A 20,885-nucleotide genomic window follows, 5' to 3' on the forward strand; every position below is an offset into this window, starting at 1 on the left:
AGCTGAGGAAGAGGTGATGGTGTAGCAGTGGTTGATGATGTGGGGTCTGGGCTACTTGTTTATTCAGCTTCTGGGAACACTGCCAATTGCTCTCCAAGGTCAAGTACTGTCTCAACCAGGGTCCAGTGGCATGCTTGGAGCTATTTATAGAAAGGCCCATGATTCTTCTGTAATGCATTCCTCTAAAATTCAAGGCATCTGTGTTCTCTCATTGAGGATTGCCATAATGCCACATAGCATCTTTTTCTACCTCTGACAACTTCATTATGGTAGGCCAAGTTGACTCAATCATGTGGCCCAAGTGGCAGAGCTGTGTGTCCTATGGTCTGGATGTGCTCCTAAGCCGTTTGCTGTTCTGGCTCCACTCAGAGTGGGAAGCCCCTGTGGCCTCCGTGTGTGAGTTGGAACAGTTTTCCCAGGTGTGGTGTATGCTGTCTCTAGAACCTCTGAAGAATCCTATTAGACACTGTGCATAATCAAATGTCCGGGTTATGTACGAATGACCTCTGGGCTCTGTCTTCTGTTTCATTGATCTATTGGTTTATCCTTGATCCAGTTCCACACAATCTTAACTACTGTGGCTTTTCATTAATTCTGATTTTAATAGGATAAGTCCTTCTACTTTGTTCTTCTTTAGATATGACACTATTCTTGGCCTTGTACATTTCTACGTAAAGTTTAGAACCAGTTTATCAAGTTACAACACGTAACTTGATACGTGCCCACACACATACAATTGTTATTGTGATTGGAATTGCTTTGACTCATAAATCCATTTGGTAATAATTGATATCTTTAAATACTGAGTCTTACACATAAGTAGAATACTTGAAAATTTAGGTATTCTTTCCTTTTTCTCAGTAATATAATTTTACATAAAATGTACATATTTTTCTGGTTTGACTCTGAAGTTTTTGATATTTTATATTGCTGCAAACTGAATCTTTTTAATATTTATTTTATAACTCTTTGTTGTCATTATGCAGGAATGCAATTACTTTTTGAATATTGAACTTATATCCAGAAATTTATTAATCTGTTAATTCCAATGATTTATCTCTAGATTCATTTTAACTTTCATGAATATAATCATATAATCTGTGAATAAATAGTAGTTATTTCTTCCTTTCTGGTCATTATACTTTTATTTCATTAATTAAGTTAGTTAGTTAGTTGCTTTACTGCACTGGTTAGAACCTCTGATGCAATGTTTTTAAAGTAGTCAGAATAAATACTTTGTGTTTCATCATGATCTTAGAGTGAAAGCTTTTAACACATCACTATTATGTATGCTACTTGTACTTTTTAAAATTATTTTTTGGTAGATATGAATTAAGCAAGCTGCCTTCTTTTCCTAATTTGCCAAGAGATTTTGTCATGAGTGAATGTTAAATATTAACAATTTTTTTCTGCATCTACTAATATATGATTTTTCTCTTTTTTTAATATAATGACTTACATTATTTTTAAATGTGAAAATAACCTTTCTTTTTTAAAAAAATAAACCCAGCTTGATTTAGATGTATTTTTGTTTTTTGCAGATTGTTGGATTCTATTTTGATTAATATTTTATATCTTTCCTCATCAGTAATATTTCAACTTTTTTATTTTAGTGTTGTCCATTTTTAGTATCTGAGTTAGGCTGGCTGGCCTAACACAAAATGTTAGGAAGGGCTTTTTTTTTTCTATTTTTTTCAAATAAATTTGAAGATTGACATTATGTATCCTTTTAATAATTGATAGAATTCACCAGCAGTGCCCTGGGTGTAGAGTTGCATTTCTGAGACTGTTTTTAATTACAGACTGAATTGTTTTATTAAAAGTCACAGTATTTATATTTTCAGTTTCCTTTTGTATTGATTTTAGTACATTGCATGGTTCTAATAATTTATTAACATTAATTTGCTCATAATGTTTTCTTAACTATTTAAAGAGTACAGAATCTATAATGATGCTCTTTTTTTCATTCTGATATTAGTTTTTACATTTTACCTTTTCCTTGATTGGTAGAGGTATTTGTAATAAATTTAACTAAAGATGTACAAGTCCTTTGAGTAAATACTACAAATCATTGCAGGGATAAATTTTACAACACTTTTAATAATGGAGAAAAAGAGAGAGTTATACCATGTCCATAGGTTGGAAGAATGAATAATGTAAAGATGCTAGTTCTCAAATTGATCTCTAGATTCAATGAAATTCAAATCCAAACTCCAGTAAACTTAAAAAAAAAAACTGACAAGTAGATACTGAAAATTATGTGGAAATTAGAGATTCAGAATAGCCACAACAATCTTGCAAATGAAGAACAAAATTGGAGGGCTCTTACATACTGATGTCAAGAGTTACTATAAAGCCAGAATAATTATGATAATGCTCCATTGCCATGAGTATAAGCAAACTGATGAATGGAGCAGAACTGACTTTAGAATAAAACCCACATAAATATGGTCAAATGCTTTTCAACAAAGACACCAATGAAATTCAGTGGAGAAACAAAAATATTTTGAAAAATGACACTGAAGAACCATGAGCCATGTGGGTACATGACCCATTTCTCACGCTACACAGAAAAATGAACTTAACATAGGTTGTACATGCAAGCGTAAGAGGTAAAGAAAGATCTTCGATAGAAATATAACAGAATACCTTGAAAACTTAAAATAAGCAAAGATTTTATTTCTCAGATTGCTTTCAAAAAGTAATATTTTTTTTTAAATGATCAATGCTACTTCAAATAATTTAAAAACTTTGCTCCTCAAAAGACGCCAGTAACATAATGACAAAATGAAAAGGCTGTTTACAGACTGGGAGAAAATTTAGATGATAGATTGTTAGGTAGATAGATAGATGATACACACTGTCAATTCTCATTATTTGCAATAATTAAGTTCTATAAAGTCATGAAATTAGCAAATACTAAACTATTGTGCCTAGAGGAAATACAAGGTTAGGTCCCTATGAGCCTTTGGTCACAATAATTTCAACACCTGACTAATACATAACCTTGTTTCAGGTGTATTTTTCTTTTTTTTTTTTTAAGATTTTATTTGTTTATTCATGAAAGACACACAGAGAGAGAGAGGAAGAGACACAGGCAGAGGGAGAAGCAGGCTCCATACAGGGAGCTGGATGCAGGACTCAATCCCTGGACCTCAAGATCATGCCCTGAGCCAAAGGCAGATGCTCAACCACTGAGCCACCCAGGCATCCCTCATGCAAATATTCTTCTTTACAAATGTTATTTAATATATATTGTTGATTCACTATAATTCATGCCTCAATGAGGCCTATCTAACCTACCTATTTTCTCCATAAAGTACATCACAGCATTCTTGCACTTCAGAACACCAGACAGCACTTCAACACTTCACTTAGAGTAATTTTAAACAACAAAATCATCAGCAAATGAGATAACAAAAAGACAAAACTTGGCACTCAATAGGCTTTAGAAAGACATTTGTAGAATGAGCCAAAGCAAAAAAGCAGAGCATCACTTTGACCTCATCTGGGAACATGGGTATCAGGTGACTCAAAATTTTCACACTTCTGCTCACATTTGTAAGAGACTACAAAAGTGCCCTGAGTATGGATTCTGAGGTTAAAAATGTATTTTACTGAATTATGGAATCCATGAATAGTAAGAATATTTGTGTGTATGTGTGTGAGTATAAAACAAAGAACATGTCTCCAGAATATATATAGAATTTTTAGAGATTAGTAATAAAATGAAAAAAGCTCAGTAAAATGGGCAAAAAGAAGAGAATTCAGAAAAGAATAGAAATGCACAATAAACACATACAAAGTCACACAACTTTATTGGTCATAAAAGAAATGTAAATTTTAACTAAAGGAAAATAATACACATACGCATCAGATTGGCTAAAACTAGAAAGTTTTACAAAACCAGATGTTGAAAAAGAAGCATAGGAACAGGAACTCTAAAACACTGCTGGCATTATGTAAATAATATTTGGAAAACATTTTAGGTGGCTTCTTATATACTTAAACATACTCCTATTTTATGATTCAGCAACTCTATTCCTAGTTTTTGCTGCCCTAAAAATGAAAACACACATTTACAAAAAAGATTTACTCAAGAACTTCAATGGAACTTAATATTAATTAAATACTGTAAACAACCCAAATAGCAAGGGAATGGTTAAACATATTGTATTATATTTATACAATGGAATACTACTCAACAATAAAAAGAAATAGCCTTCCAATATTCACAACAACATGAGTGAATTTATGTTAAGGAAAAGAAGCCAGGCAAAAAAAAAAAAAAAAGAGTTCATATATTATTATTCCCTTTATATACATTTTAAATAAAGAAAAAATAATCTAGAAGGATAGAAATCAATATCATGGTTGTCTCTGGAGAGGAGAATAATTGATTAGATTTTCTAGGATGGGACATACTACATATCTTCACTAAAGTATTAGTCTAGCTAATGTGTACCTTTGCCAAAACTTATATAAATTATATAAATTATATATATAAATATATAAATAATATCAGTGCATCTAATTATACTCAATCATATCTCAATTACCAAAAAAAAAAAAAAGTTAGAAGGAGGAGAATCTGAAGAGAGAGAGGGAAACAAAGAAAGGGAAGGGGGAACATTCTTTGAAAGAAGCATAATGAAAATAGAAAAAAAAGTGTGGGTGGATATGGCTAACTTCTCTCCATCTTCTCTAATACTGTGACTTAAAAAGGTAAACACACCAAAGGAAAGAATTTAGATGAAATGTTAAGAAAATTTGACTTAGAGTTCATGGATTTCCCCATCCGTGGAGGTATTGTCATCTAGGGATTCAGTGGGTTTGTGAGCCCTTTGAATTTATGTGAAATCTTGTGTGTCATTTTCTGTGTAGATATTTATCAGAAGACACGGCTAACATCAGGTTTTTTCAAAGAGCCATGGATCTCAAAATATGAAGCATCATTTTCTTAAAGGAATTTGCAACCATCAGGCTAGATTACCTGGTGGGCATGTGAAATGTCTTACCTGACATATCCCTACAAATAGTTATGTATTTGACAGCATTTGCAAATCAGTGTCAAAATCCTTGAGGATAATGTTAATGTTGTGGTTATGAAGAAAATGCCCTTATTCTTAATAGGCATATAGTCAAGTACTATAGTTTCACAGTGTCTTCAATTCTCTTTCAAATGGTTCAACCAAAAGGAAAAAAAAAGTGTATATATAGATAGCAACCACAATAAAGCAAATGTGGCAAAATATTAATAATCAGTAAGCCTTAGTAAGAAATATATGGATCATCATTGTACTGTTCTTACAACTTGCCTATGGCTTTGAAGTTTTTCAAAATTAAATGTTGAGAATAAAGAATGAGACACATACTCAAAATTTTTTTGATCAGCCAGGCAGAAAAATCAAGTTTCGCCTACAGTTGCAAAAATTCAGGCCAGCCTCAGATTTCTCTATGATATTCACCACTAAAGGATGTTAAAGGAGTGCTAACAAAATTCTTAGGGAGAAAAAATTTTAAGCCAAGATTTTTAAACCCAGCCAAACATTTGATTAAATATAAAGGCAACAGGGAACACACTTCCCAAGAACCCTTCTTAGAAACAGAGTACATGAGATATCTCATTGTGGTTTTGCTTTGCTTTTCTCTGATAATTAGTGATGTACTTTTCATGTGTCTGTTTGTGGTGATGATATCACAGATGTGTGCATCTTTCCAAACTCATCAAAACGTATATATTAAATTTGTGCAATTCTTTGTATATTGAGTACACCTGAATAAAGTTGAAAAAATACTGGAAGATAGATTTCATTCAACTAAGAGTTGAAAGGAGAAATTATGGCAAAGGGAGTGGGTGTGCATGACTGTAATATAACTTAACTATTATCTGAACACTAAAATAGACAGGAAGATTATAGTTACACAATAAAATGTAAATATTAAAAGTCTGATGGTAAAGAAACAGAAATTAAAGTGTTTGGGAAGACAATGGAGAAGGAAAATTGAACACAGTTCAAGCACACTGATTTTCTCATCTTTGATACATGGGGTTCAAGAAAGATAAATAAAAATAAGCTAAAAGCAACATTAGCATATTTCAGAACACAAAAATAACTATTAACAATGATATCAGCTAAAAATCAGTAGCAGAGAAGACAGAAATTAGTTGAAATATACTAATTTCATCATTGTCCATAGAAGAGAATCGCTACATTAGCACATTTTAAAAATCAGATAATCCAAGTAGACACAGAAAAAGCACTTGAAGAATTTCACAATGATTCATAATTAAAACAGCTAATGAACTAAAAATAGAAAGGACCTTCTTAACCTGATAAAACACATCTATAAAAATATATTAGAATAATCATCTTGAACCAGAAAGTATTATAAGTAGTCTCTTAAAATCAGCAACACAACAGAGACGTCCACTAACATCATTCCTAGTCACCTAGTAGTAGAGGTTCCAGTAGCCCAAAAGCCAAGAAAAAAAATTTTCGGACATAAGGATTGAAAGAGGGGATTGGCTTCTCCCTCTGCCTATGCCTCTGCCTTTCTCTGTGTGCATCTCTCATGAGTAAATTTTAAAAAATCAGCAACAATTAGAAAGTATGATTTGAAAAGATACTATTTGTTATAGCAGCAATATTTATAAAGTATCTAGAAATAAATATTTCTTTTTTTAAAGATTTTATTTATTTGGAATGCCTGGGTGGCTCAGTAGTTGAACCACCCAGGTGCCCCCCACCAGGAATTAATCTGACAAAAGATGTTCTAGACTCACTCAGAAAATGTCAAAGCTTTACTGAAGGAAATTAAAGAATACTTAACAAATGAAGGGATGTTCTTATCTGTAGATAAGAATATTTAATATTGTAAAGATATCCATCGTTCCCCAAATGATTCATGGACACAACGCAATTCTAATAAAAATTCCAACACATGCATCTTGAAACATGACAATTTGCTTCTAAAAGTGACATCGAAGAGCAAAGAACCAGAGATAAGAAAATGTTAAAGAATGACTGGCACAGTGGGGTAGAATAGGGACTGTCCTACCAGATGTAGAGTTCTCATACAGCTGTAGTAACTATGAGATTACAATATTGGTGGTAGGATAAAAAACACAGAAGGAGCAGAACAGAAAGTCCCCAAAAGTGACACACAAGAGCCAAATTTAAATGTTATTTAAACCGAAAAAAGATGGAATCCACAACAAAGACCTGATGATGATTAGGACTCCCTATGTGCTAGATAACATAGCTTTAATATTAATAAAACTGAAAGAGAGCATGAAAAACAGGCAAAAACACAGTGGGAATTATTCAATTCCACTAATTTCATTTTTATCAGATATGTAAATCAAAGACGTTTAAGACTTAACATAATCCTGTAGATCATACATGTGTATGTTAAATGAAAGGAATTATAATTTCAGCATATATTATATACTGAAAAGAACTATTTTATATATTGAAAAGAGAATTCTCACTCATTTTAAGTACACATGATAATACAATAAAATCAAAGACAATTACAAAACCAGAAAACTAAACTCTACAACCCGGAAAGGATCATTTTCTGTGAAAAGATAATTTACTAAAATTGATCTCAGAATACAGCAAAAATACAAGCTCAATATTTTTCATCGAAGAATAAAGGAAATTGTCAAAGGATTCCTCCCCATCGAAAAGCATCAGTTCCAGATGTGTTCACAGGGGAATTCTACAAACCATGTAGGTAATTCCAATGTGAGTTTAAACTGTTCCTGCATATAAAGAACAGCTACAAAGGGGACTTTCCCAATTATTATACGGAAAATATTTTGCTTAAATCTCAATACCCAAACTCATAAGAGACAGTACTGGAAAAGAAATCTAGAGATCAATCTCACTTAAAATATTTATGAATGGGGCACCTGCGTGGCTTAGTCAGTGAAGTGTCCGCCCTTGGCCTAGGTCATGATCCCAGGCTCAGGGAATGGAGCCCCACACTGAGCTCCACTTTGGGATCCCTGTTGAGCAGAGAGTCTGCTTCTCTCTCTCCGTCTGTCCCTCATGCCCTGCCTACCCCAAGGCTTGTGCTCTCTTGCATAGTCTCTCTTACAGATAAATAAATAAAATCTTTAAAAATACATGTTTATGAAAAATACTAATAAAATATGTGTTACCAAAAGAATCCATGAATACTATAAAGTAATATTGTGTCTGATTAAGCAGGGTTTATCCTAGTAATACAAAGTTGATTTAATATTAGGAATCACCTCAATAGTTGCTGCCTGTGAAAACATTTTCTAAAAATTAGCATCCATTTTGAATATTTTTTAAATCTTAAAGTAAGTGTATATTTACTTAAAATGAATAAATGACTTTTTTTGACACACACACATCACAAAAGACTTAGTGGAGAATAGTAGAAACATTTCTATTACACTATTATTTAACAGGGCTAGTAGACACTAGCTAAAGCAATCAAAAAGAAAACAAATAAGATATATAAAACTGGAAAAGAATGAATAAAATTGTCATGATTTGTAGATAATTTGGTTGTGAAACTGAAAAATACTTGAGAATAATTTTTAAATAATTATAAAAACAAAGTTTAGTAAGGTGTCAGGGTACAAAACTAGTACCCTGGAAATTGGTACAACCTCTGTACATAGAAATTTGGCAATAGCTACTGAAATTTCAAATGTTGATGACCTTGGATCTAGAAATTTTACCTGTGGAAATTTGTCCCTCACATACATAGGGCATGTATAAGATTATTCAATGACCCATCATTTATGATAGCAAAAGTTTGAAAATAACAAACATTCGATAATATGGGCTATTGAAACAATCTTTGCATGGCTATAAAACACACTACTTTAACTGCTCAAAAGAGTGAAATAGCTTTATTTATATATTTTCATAATGCAACAATCCTCAAGATACGTTGTTAAGTGAAAAAGCAAATACAAACCATTCGTGTAAAGTTAAAAGAATACACTTGTACATGCTTGTATAAGCACTGATTATCTCTGAGTGATATGAAAGAAGTTGATAATCATGAATGTATCTAGAGAGGGGTCCTGGTGGCTGGCCTTATGAGAGAGACTTTCTACGGTATGAATTTTTAATGTCTGTCCTATGAACATGTTGATAAATGTGTTGGTGAAATAAAGGACCGCTTATCTCAGTGGTAATAACCACAGTTGTTATGGTAACTACTCTTGGTTCATCTAACTGGAAAACAGCAGAAAAAAAAATCACTTAAACTGTGGGAGATAAAATTAAACTTCCCATGGGACTAATTTTATGCAAATTTATACTAAGTTTTATTTTTTTGAATATACTTTTTGAATTCTCTCACCAAACAAAAATATATTAAGAAAATATAAATCTTATCCAGAATAAATGTTAATGTGATGTTACTAAATAGTTAATTTAATAAGAAGGATTTTTTTTAAGGAACTATTCAATATCCAATAAAATTAAGTACTGCTAGTAGGTACTTACCCGTGGCCTAAAGGCTTTATTTCCCAATCATACAGAAAAGTAGCATATCGCTCCAAGTAAAAACACAATCCTGAAGAGATCACACAAACGAAGACTTCGGGCTTTGATACAGTCAAGTAAATATTCCCAGGTGTCTTATTAATCAATTTGAAATGGACAATCTATTTGTCTCTATGGCCAAATAAACCTAATGAAACTGTTGTATTACAACAGACTTTTACTAAGATTTCACATCGTACCATCTTATGCCCAGTTTATGAAACTTGTAGTGACTTATGCTAGGTAAACACTGTCTCCAAAACTTGGAGCCTCAGAGATAGAAAAGTGGGACAGAAAAAAAAAAAAGTTAACTTTTTTTGTCTTCATGAGCAAGAAATGGATCACAAATAATAATGTTCAGTTACAAAACTCAAGCTTTGTGTAAACTACTTCTTCCTCTGAGTCATTCCTCATTGGTGGTCTACTAATAACACATCATTCACAGCTAGACGTTGGTGTTTTTCCTTTGAACATAAACAACTTCACAGAACATTGACATCAGAGAAGGTCATTCTGTGACCATGATAAAGTAGTAAAAAAAAATACTTCATAATTTTATCTCAGAACAGATAAAAACAAGGCCATTATGCAAACCACAAAACTACCACCCTCTCCTAATATAAGTGAATGCCACTTCTTTCCTATTTAGAGCTTTGATCTTACTCTAGTCATCCTGCTCTGTTGATGTTTTATTAAGAAAATCAATCAGCATTGTCTCTGCTTCTGGACAGCTTCCAATCCAGGGCAAATATCCAGTTACTTAGACCTTCCCCAAATTACCAAACACTTTGCTGAAATGTCTACCATTCTCCATAGTGTGTGGTCTCCTTCACTGCAATGAGCAACAAACCCACCTTGCTCAACTACAATATATTCTTGGTGGCCTCTGGTTGGAGAAGCAAAAGAGTTGCCTATACCCAATGACTCACATTCTTCTTCAATTCTCTCTTAAGCACACACCAATCAGACTTTCAATCATACCAAGCCACTGAAATTGCTCTGCAGTGTCACCAGTGACTTCTAGGAGATTGATTCCAATGGTCAATCCTCAGTGCTCTTGTTACTTGACAAACAGTAGCATTTGCTGTAGAGTACTGGTCATGTTCACTTGGCATCTACTACACTTGATTTTCCTCCTCCTTGGCCTGCCATTCTTCATTGCCTCCTTTCCAGATCCTGCCTCAACTCCTTAATTCCTAAGCATGGTATACCCAAGGGCTTAGGTCTCTGGCTTCTATCTGTACTTACTCCCTTCACAACCTCCAGTCCCATACTTGTAAACATTTATGCTGATGACTTGTGTGTGTATGTTCCTTCACTCCATCCTGAAATATGTATATCTTGATATAAAGAAGTCTGACTAAACTGGAATAAATATGTATTCATTGCATATTCATTCCATTCAACTCCATTTACTCTGATCTCCACATAATGGCTGTCTGTATTCAGCATTTAAAAACATATGGCAGATATCTCAAACCCTGCAGTGGCTTACATCTCACTAGTACTAAAAGCCAGTCTATACAAAAATCTACATGATCCACTCCCCTCACACACATACACAAACCTACCTCTAAAACACTGTTCAAGTTCTTCAAGGCAGAATTCAATTATTCAAATGCATTCAAAAGATTGGAACTCAAACACAAAGTTTTAGGACAAAAAAAATTGAATTCAAATCAATGAGCATGATGTGGGATTTTTTTATGTAGATTTTTTATGTTTTTAGATGTTTTTATAACAGACTAAGATGAATGAATGACTGCCGGATATACTGGTAACCTTGAAATGTGTCAGAGCTCTTGGGATAGTGGGTCCTTCCCACCCCAGATATTTGATGAATCATCTTCTCCCAGGATCCTGAGAGCCTCCCACAACCCACTCAGTCCCCCTCTTCTTCTTTTTAGCTACTCAGGGGTCATTCCATACACCTCTGCCACACCTTCCCAGAAACAGATCAGCAAACCCTATTAATGTCTAACCGCTGCTTTGCACCAAGACTTAATCTAGCAAACTTGAAATAGAATATGCCAAGCACAGCATTATCTTTATTCAATAAAAAATATGTTAGTTAAAGCAGTAAGAATAATAAAGGATCACAAAATGTTAGATTTACATTAGCTCTTAGATATGATCTAGCCCAGGGGTTTTGTCTGTAAAGGGCCAGATAATAAATATTTTAGGCTTTGTGGGTCATGCAGCCTCTGCTGTACTGACTCAGCACTGCTAGTGTAGAGCAAAAGCAGTCACAGAAAACATGTAAACAAACGGCTGTGGCTGTGTTCCAATAAAACTTTATTTACACAACTATGCCTCAGGCTGAATTTGGCCTGTGAGATATACTTTGTGGACTCCTGATTTAAACCTACTCAGTCATTTCATAAATGTAAACAAAGTAATTTGACACAAAGAATAAGGGTGACCCCATACTCCTATTGACCAGGATAATCTCAATATGTGCCTGTTTTCTCGATATAATTATTAATTACCCCTTATTAACTTTCTTAAAAGCATCCTAGTTTGGATAACAAATTATACCGTCACCTTTTATAATGCCATGTCCTTCAACTTATGTAAATCCCCATATTTCTGATGTATTAACAATACCCAAAAATAATTTAAAGCTGAGTAAACATGTAGCACAGATAACAGTAATGTTTAAAAACTACCAAAGTTAGTTGAAGAGGTCTATAAAATTGTTCAAAGTTTTAATAGACTGATGGTAAGCTATTTTCTAAAAATCAATAAGTAATGTTGGATAATGGAATAAAAGATTCAATATTTGTTATATGTTATTTAAAGATAATGTGATTATAACTATTCAAGAAAAACATTAGTTTTCTTGGAAATGTACAAACTATCTTTCAAAACACTAATAGCATTAAATATTTAGAAAATTATAGGCCCAACATTTGCCAAGTTATCTTAAGTTACAACTTCAAATTCTACCCTTTGACATATTCTATGAGTTTACTTCTTCCAGTTGGACACTCTTCCTTGATGTTCTAACATGGCCTTAGGGTCAGGCATGGCCATGGTTGAAGCACTTTCTAGCTCTGAATGCTACAGCAAAGCAATCAGCTCTGAGGATTAAAGAGAAGAGATTTCATGAGTTTGCATTTCTTTCCTGTGCCTCTGAGTCTTCCATCAGCTTGATTCTGACTTTTAGATTGGGTCCAGAGTCTCAAAAACTCAACATAAGATGTGGTTAAACCACAATTATAGACTGAATGTTTGTATCTCCCCACCCCAAATTCATATGTTGAATCCTTAGCCTCAAATGTGATCATATGTGAAAATGGGGCCTTTGGGTAGTACTTTGTTCTAGATAAGGTCATGAAGGTGGGTCCTCATGATGGGATTAGAGCCTTTATAAGGAAATGCCAGCGAACTCTTTCTCTGCCCACTCCCTCTCTTTCTCCTTACCATATGAAGATACAGCAAAAAGAAGCCATCTACAAGCCAGAAGGAGGATTCTCACCAGAAACAGAATCTGCTGTCACCTTGATCCTGGACTTCCTAGCCTCCCAAACTGTAGGAATTAAATGTCTTTCAAGTCCCAAGTCTACAGTATTGTTATAGCAGCCTAAGCTAAAACATCCAGTTTCCCACAACAGCATCTGTGAATGAGCTTACCACAATCCATTCTCCAGCAGAAATAGAATGGGATCTGGTCCTTACTAATACAGCATGAGGTTTGATCTGGGACATTCAGTGATAACATGCCCATAGGCATTTTTTAATGTCTTAGAGGAATTATAGTTTTAAATAGTTTTGAAAATCATGCTATTAGATTTATGTTTTTAGAAGAAGTTGCATTTTAGAAAGTAATTTTACTCCTGGATAAAATATTTTATTTTCATTACAGAGTTATATGGATTAAGCTTGGGGTATCATTCCAGATAAAATGATAAAAGTTTATTTCACAGTTTAAGATATTGTCAACATTTTTAGCCTATCCTACTAAACTTGGGCCTGAGGCTTGCACATCATTCAGTTGTCATCTGCCCATAATAAAATCTTATCTTTTGAGACATCTGTGTAAGTGGCTAAAATGCTGAAAGACATGTAGTTATTCATTGCTATTGTTTTCAAGTTTAAATAGGAAAGTAGGAGAAAAATAGCCTCCTTTAAGATCATCAGGTAGGGGCAGATTGTGTACCGTGTAATTTATAAATCAGGCTGTTTTTTCACATTTTCCATAAACCACTCACTTAAATTTTGATGCTAACCTACTTGAGAGCAAGGATCATATTTTGGATTAAAAGTTTGTCAGTAGGGGCATGTGGGTGGCTCAGTTGGTTAAGCATCCGGTTCTTGGTTTTGGCTCATGTCATGATCTTGCTTTGTGAGATCGAGCCCCATGTGGGGCTTTGTGCTCAGTGTGTAGTCTGCTTCAGATTCTTTCTCTCTCTCCCTCTGCCCTTCCCCTTTCGTGTGCTCTCTCTCTCTCTCTCAAATAAATAAATAAAATCTTTTTAAAAAATTAAAATAATAAGTAAAAATTTGTCAGTAACTCTCTAGTTATGCCAAGAATCCTAGTTGGAAAAAAAAAAAAAAAAAAAAGAATCCTGGTTGACCATGACAACTCTTGGAAATTCTTAACTACCAAAGGCTTTATCTAAATTATATATCAGTGAATTTTTTGGAGTGTATTAAAAGGTCAATGCACACTTCTCAGCTCCTTCAGGAATTTTGATACCTAACAATATGCCACAGCCTAATTGTGGGGGAATTGACTTTAGGCACTGGACTGTTCTAGACCATGTTCATGTGGGTTAAGGGGAAGAAAAACAAGAAAGGGCTAACAGGCCTATCAAATACAACCTTCACTTTCTAACTCTAGAATGAAATAGGGCCAGCATCCTCTGGTTTACATCATCCACAACCTGGAAGCAGTATGGAAATTACCTAAGGTTCAAAGGGAGTAAAAGCAATCCTTTGTTTCTTCTCACTACATTTCTACTCTTGTATTTTGTTTTTTTTTTTTTTGTTTTTGTTTTTGTTTTTTTTTTACTCTTGTATTTACTAAAGGGAAAATCAGAAGAGTTAATCAATGCTTAGGAAGAAGGACAGTATCCAAGTTAGTGTTATGGAGTCAGTTGAGTGTCCACCAAAATCTGTCTTGCTTTGAGCACATTGCCAGGCTATATTATACAGTCTTCTTCTCAGTTATGTGTGTGACCATGTGACTAGGTTCTCAATGATTTAACTTGAAAAAGTGAGATATGCTATTTTTATAAAGTATGAACCTTATTTCTTTTCTCCTTTGTGAAAACTGGAACCTACTAGAAGAATTAGTGTGAGTATATTGGTAATCAACCCCCAACCCGGCCTGTAGACTTGAGACTTCTGCTTCTTCATAAGGTATTATAAAGGAAACATCCATTCTTTCTCTACTTCTCACAAGTTTTTCCAAACAGAAGGGGATTGATTTATCTGGCTGGTGAAACTGAGCACAAGATTCACTCTCCATGTCTGTCTTGGTCTCGTGTCTCATCTTCTTCCTGTTCTCAAAGTGTTCCTTTTCTTTTTAGTCCCTTCTGTTCCTAGCTAATAAATATACTTGGGAGGCTCCTTGGGAGGACCTAGAAGCCCATCTTTTTGGCTTTTGTTTTCTTAGACTTAACAAGTACACTATAGGCTAGAATTTTCAGGGAAACTATCTGGATAAGTGCCCTTATAAGCCACATTCTTTAGATACAACCCTTTCCAATTGCAAGCCTCCAGTCCAGATCAGGAAAAGGGGAGATCATTGAAAGCTCCTTTTTTTCTTCAGACCCAAGCATAGTCTCTGTTCAACCCAAGGTATTTACTATATTATGTTTGCCAACTGGATTTCTGGATGTATTTCTCAATTTGTTCCAGAATCTTCAGAGAAAAAAGGATGTAATTGTTTTGCACCTTTATACCTCAAATGAGAGGGCAGCACCTCAAAGAAATATTACAAGGCCCAATAATTACTTACTTCATTATATTGCCTCTGCTTTGAGAAATATGAATTTTGACTTATTAGGTATATGGACACAATTATTCTGGATGATTTTCTAGCATGAATATCAATAGTTTTAAAAATGTGCTATGGCTAAGATAGCTACAGGTCCACCACAGATTTCTGTATCCCTTCACCTAGGGTGGACTGACTAAGTTAGGCAGGGTCATTTCCCATGCCATGTAAGTGAGGCTATGTGACCCACTCTTACCAGTGGAACATAAATGGATGTGAGGAACATCATGTGTGTGCCACACAACATAAGGGGTATACTTTTGCCATCCTTTATTTCTCTCTCCACTGGTTGAAGCAGACTTGTGTGATAGTCCTGGAGGCCTTATTCAGAAGATGGTGGAACTCAGTACCACCAGAGAGAGAACCAGTAACACCTACTTTGAATTCCAAGTAATAAATAAACTGTATTTGAGCCATTACACATTTTTTAGTGTACCTGCTACCCCAGGCAGCCTACCACAATAATAGCCACCCAATAATAACCTTGGTCCAATGGCTACCTACAGCCATTGGACCAAAGAAATAATCACAGATGACACAAAAAAGTCATGTCCAACAATGCTGTTACAGCATTTTATGACAGCGAAGCCACTTCGAGGCAACCACAAGGTCAAACAAAAGTCAGTGACATGAGTAAATTTATTTATGATAAGATATTTTTAAGCATTTAATGTAAATTATGTAAATTTTAATTTAGATCAAAGGATATAATAATAATTTTTAAAACAACTAATTAATACCTACGGAAGTCTTTGCCACATTTCAGACACTGTTCTGAAATTTAATCTTTACAATAACCGTGCTATATGCTTTTTATGGGTAAGATTGCCAAGGTGCAGAGGTAGAATAACTTACCTCAGGTCACACAGCCAATAAATGGGGGGGGGGGCTAAGAAATGCACATAAAATAATACGTGAAAATGCCTAATAGATAAGAAGACTAAGAAGCAGAGAACAAAATAGATGTACATTCTTGTCTCTATTATTTCATATGAGTGGATCAGGTCAGTTGGGGGTCATTCATGCATTCATCCATTTATTCATTCATCCATCCATTCAAAAATATTTCTTGAGTGCTTGCTACTTGTCAGGCACTGCTCATGAGCAGAACATGACATTGACTTCACAAGCCTTCCATTCAAGTAGGAGAAACATAAGAAACAAATTAATATGTAATAAAATGTTGGCTTGAGAATTGCTGTGAAGTGAAGCCAGGAAAGGGCAAACAGGACACTCACTTAAGGAAGGATCATCAGAAAAGGCCTGAGAGAGAAGGAAGGAGGCCATTCAGAATCCTGAAGGACAATTTTGTTATTGGCAGAGGGAAATGCAAAAACCATAAGGAAGGAACAAACCTGCAGTGTATGAGGAAAACCAAGGTGACTGTAATGGAATGCATGGAGAGGACAGAGGGAGAGTGGAGTCAGGCAAATCCAGTCTGCACATGGCTTTGCCAGGAAGGAATTTGGATCCATTTTGGGTGAAGTGAGAAGTGTGGCAGGTTGAGTTCCCTGAGACAGACTCCAAGGTGGAAATGCATGGGCAGGATGCTTCTGGGAAGGGATCTTAGGCCTCTATATCTACAGAAGAGTGAAAGAAGCAGGATTAGCAGAGGGAGAAGTTGAACCATGATGTAGCCTGTCCCATCAGGAGCTCTGAAGCCAAAATGGCTAATACAATGCAGGCTCAATATTACTGTATCAACCATCAGTGGATGAAGGCAGTCTTGAGGGAGACCTTGATGAGGCAACATTCTTCAGCAGAGCAATTTCTAAAGAAACCCAGCTAAGGGCTGTCAGCTACCACCTATCCAGCATCTGAGGAAATTAGTGCTTTAGTCCTGGGAGAGGTATCAAAAACATCCACTCCCAAAAGCCACTGGGAGGTTTTGAGCAAGGGAGTGACATGATTGGAATCATGTTTCTAAGGGCCATTCAGGCTGCTGTGAGAAATTATTGTGGGAACAAGAGCAGAAGTATGGAGACCAGCTAAAAGGTGAGTGACCACTTTGGGTTTCTGGTCTTACATGTTCTAAAAAGTAAACCAGGAAGCAGCATGAAGCCTAATAGGCATCCAAAGACATTTCTTTTCTTTTTTTTCAGAGAGCTAAAAAAAATTATTTCTTTATGAGAGAGAGAAAGAGCACACATGCGCAAGCATAGGGAGAGGGCAGAAGGAGAGGGTGAGAAAGAATCCTCAAGCAAACTCCTTGCTAAGATGGAGAATGTGGGGCTCCATCCCAGGACACCCAAGATCCTGACCTGAGCTGAAGCCAAGAGTCAACCCCTCAACTGACTGAGCCACCCAGGTGCCTGAGCAATCTCTTGATTAGTCATATCAGAGAATCAGAGCATCCTTTGGAGAATTCCACTTACACTTTTGAAATGAGCAACAAAGTCATAAGAAAGTTACATCTATTAGAAGGCATCATCAGTCCCACTTCAAAGAGAGGCAATGCCATAATCACTTTCTACAAATGTAATAATAAATTGGTTCAGAAAATTGATGATCATAAAAATAAAGATCTGAACCATAAGGGTGACTTTGCTAATATGCCATTAAGAAAGTTGTGACTGCAAATTGAAATTGCCAATATAGACAAAACAGGAAATGCAGATTTTCCTACCCTCTGGAGGAACCATCTTTTGTCCAAACTACAGAAAACTTTACTGCAATAAACACAGAAATATATGTGCACAATTTTAGACCAAAAATCTATGCTAAATCATCTGCTATGTGAACTTAGCAGATCATAGATTTAACTAGTCAATATTTTTTCCAGTTTGGATCCTAAAATATCTCTCCTCAAGAAAATGGTTCTGACTAGCCAATAGGATCCAACAGTACATTAAAAGGATCCCACCATGACCAAGTGGGATTTATTCCTGGTCTGAAATAGTGGTTCAACATCCACAAATCAATCAATGTTATACACTACATTAATAAAAGAAAGGACAAGGACCATATAATCCTCTGAATAGGTGCAGACAAACCATTTAACCAAGTACAGCATCCTTTCGTGATTAAAACTTTTCACAGTGTAGGGATGGAAGGAACATAGCTCGATATCATAAAAGCCAGCTTTGAAAAGCTCACAGCAAAAATCATTCCCAATGGGAAAAATCTCAGGTGTCCACTATACAACATAGTACTAGAAGTCCTAGCCTCCATAATCAGACACCAAAAAGAAATAAAAGGCATCCAAATCAGCAAAGGAGTCAAACTCTCACTCTGTGCAGATGACATGATATTCCTTATGGAAAACCCAGAAAGACTCAACCCCCAAATTGTTAGATTTCATACAGGAATTCAGCAAAGTGGCAGGATATAAAATCAATGCCCAGAAGTCAGTGGCATTTCTATACACTAACAATGAGACAGAAGAAAGAGAAATTAAGGAATCAATCCCATTGGCAACTGTACTTAAAACCATAAGATACCTAGGAAAAAAACCTAACCGAAGAGGCAAAAGATCAGCACTCAGAAAACTATAGAACACTCATGAAAGAAATTGAATTCAGTAAAGTGGCAGAATATTGTTAAAATATCTATGCTACCTAGAGCAGTCTATCCATTCCATGCAGTCCCTACCAAAATACCATCAACTTATTGCACGGAGTTGGAAAAAATAACCCTAAAATTTGTGTGGAGCCAGAAGAGACCCTGAATAGCCAAAGGATTGCTGAAAAAGAAAACCAAAATTGGTAGCATTACAGTTTTGGGCTTCAAGCTCTATTACAAAGCTGTGATCATCAAGACAGTGTGGTACTGGGACAAACACAGACACATAGATCAATGGAACAGAATAGAGAATCCAGAATTGGACCCTCAACTCCATGGTCAACTAATATTCAACAAAACAGAAAAGACTATCCACTGGAAAAAAGACAGTCTCTTCAACAAATGGTGCTGGGAAAATTGGACAGCCACATGCAGAAGAATGAAACTAGACCATTTCCTCACAGTATACCAAAAAAATTTTAAGAACCCTAAAATGGATGAAAGGCCTAACTATGAGATAGGAATCCATCAAAATCCTAGAGGAGAACACAGGCAGCAACCTCTTTGACCTCGGCTGCAGCAATTTCTTGCTAAACACGTCTCCAAAGGCAAGGGAAACAAAAGCAAAAATGAACTATTGGGACTTCATTAAGGTAAAAATCTTTTGCACAGCAAAAAATCGACAAAACCAAAAGACACCCTACAGAATAGGAGAAGATATTTGCAAATGACATATCAGATAAAAGGCTAGTATCCAAGATCTGTAAAGAACTTCTCAAACTCAACACCCAAAGAACAAATAATCCAATAAAAAAAATGGGCAGAAGACATGAATAGACATTTCTCCAAAGAAGACAGACACATGGACAAGAGACACATGAAAAGATGCTCAACATCTCTCGGCATCAGGGAAATACAAATCAAAAGCACAGTGAGATACCACCTCACACCAGTCAGAATGGCTAAAATTAACAAGTCAGGAAATGACAGATGTCGGCCAGGATGCGGAGAAAGGGGAATCCTCTTGCACTATTGATGGGAATGCAAGCTGGCGCAGCCACTCTGAAAACCAGTGTAGGGGTTCCTCAAAAAGATGAAAATAGAGCTACCCTATGACCCAGCAATTGCACTACTGGGTATTTACCCCAAAGATATACATGTAGTGATCCAAAGGGGCACCTGCATCCCAATGTTTATAGCAGCAAGTTCCACATTAGCTAAACTATAGAAAGAACCCAGATGTAAAACTGACAGATAAATGGATAAAGAAAATGTGGTGTATATATATATACAATGGACTACTTCTCAGCCACCAAAAAAAAAAAAAACAATGAAATCTTGCCATTTGCAATGATGTGGATGAAACTAGAGGGTATTATGCTAAGTGAGTTAAGTCAATCGAAGAAAGACAATTATCATATCATCTCACTCATGTGTGGAATTTAAGAAACAAACCAGAGGATCATAGGGGAAGAGAGGGAAAAATAAAACAAGACGAAATCAGAGAGGGCGATAAACCATAAGACATTCTTAATCATAGGAAACAAACTGAGGCTTGCTGGAGAGGACAGGGTGTGGTGGGAGGATGGGGCATTAAGGAGGGCATGGGATGTAATGAGCACTGGGTGTTATATAAGACTGATGAATTACTGACCTCTACCTCTGAAACCAATAATGCATATGTTAATTAATTGAATTTAAATAAAATTCAAAACAAACAAAAGAGAAAGTGGTTCAGAAAAATTGCTGTGCATGAGAGCCACCTCAGATGCTTGTTTAAGATGCAAGTACCAGGCTCCAACCCTAAGACTTGATACAGGTCTAAGTGTGGCTCA

Source organism: Canis lupus, chromosome 29, assembly GCF_011100685.1.
Source record: "Canis lupus familiaris isolate Mischka breed German Shepherd chromosome 29, alternate assembly UU_Cfam_GSD_1.0, whole genome shotgun sequence".
Classification (NCBI taxonomy): Eukaryota; Metazoa; Chordata; class Mammalia; order Carnivora; family Canidae; genus Canis; species Canis lupus.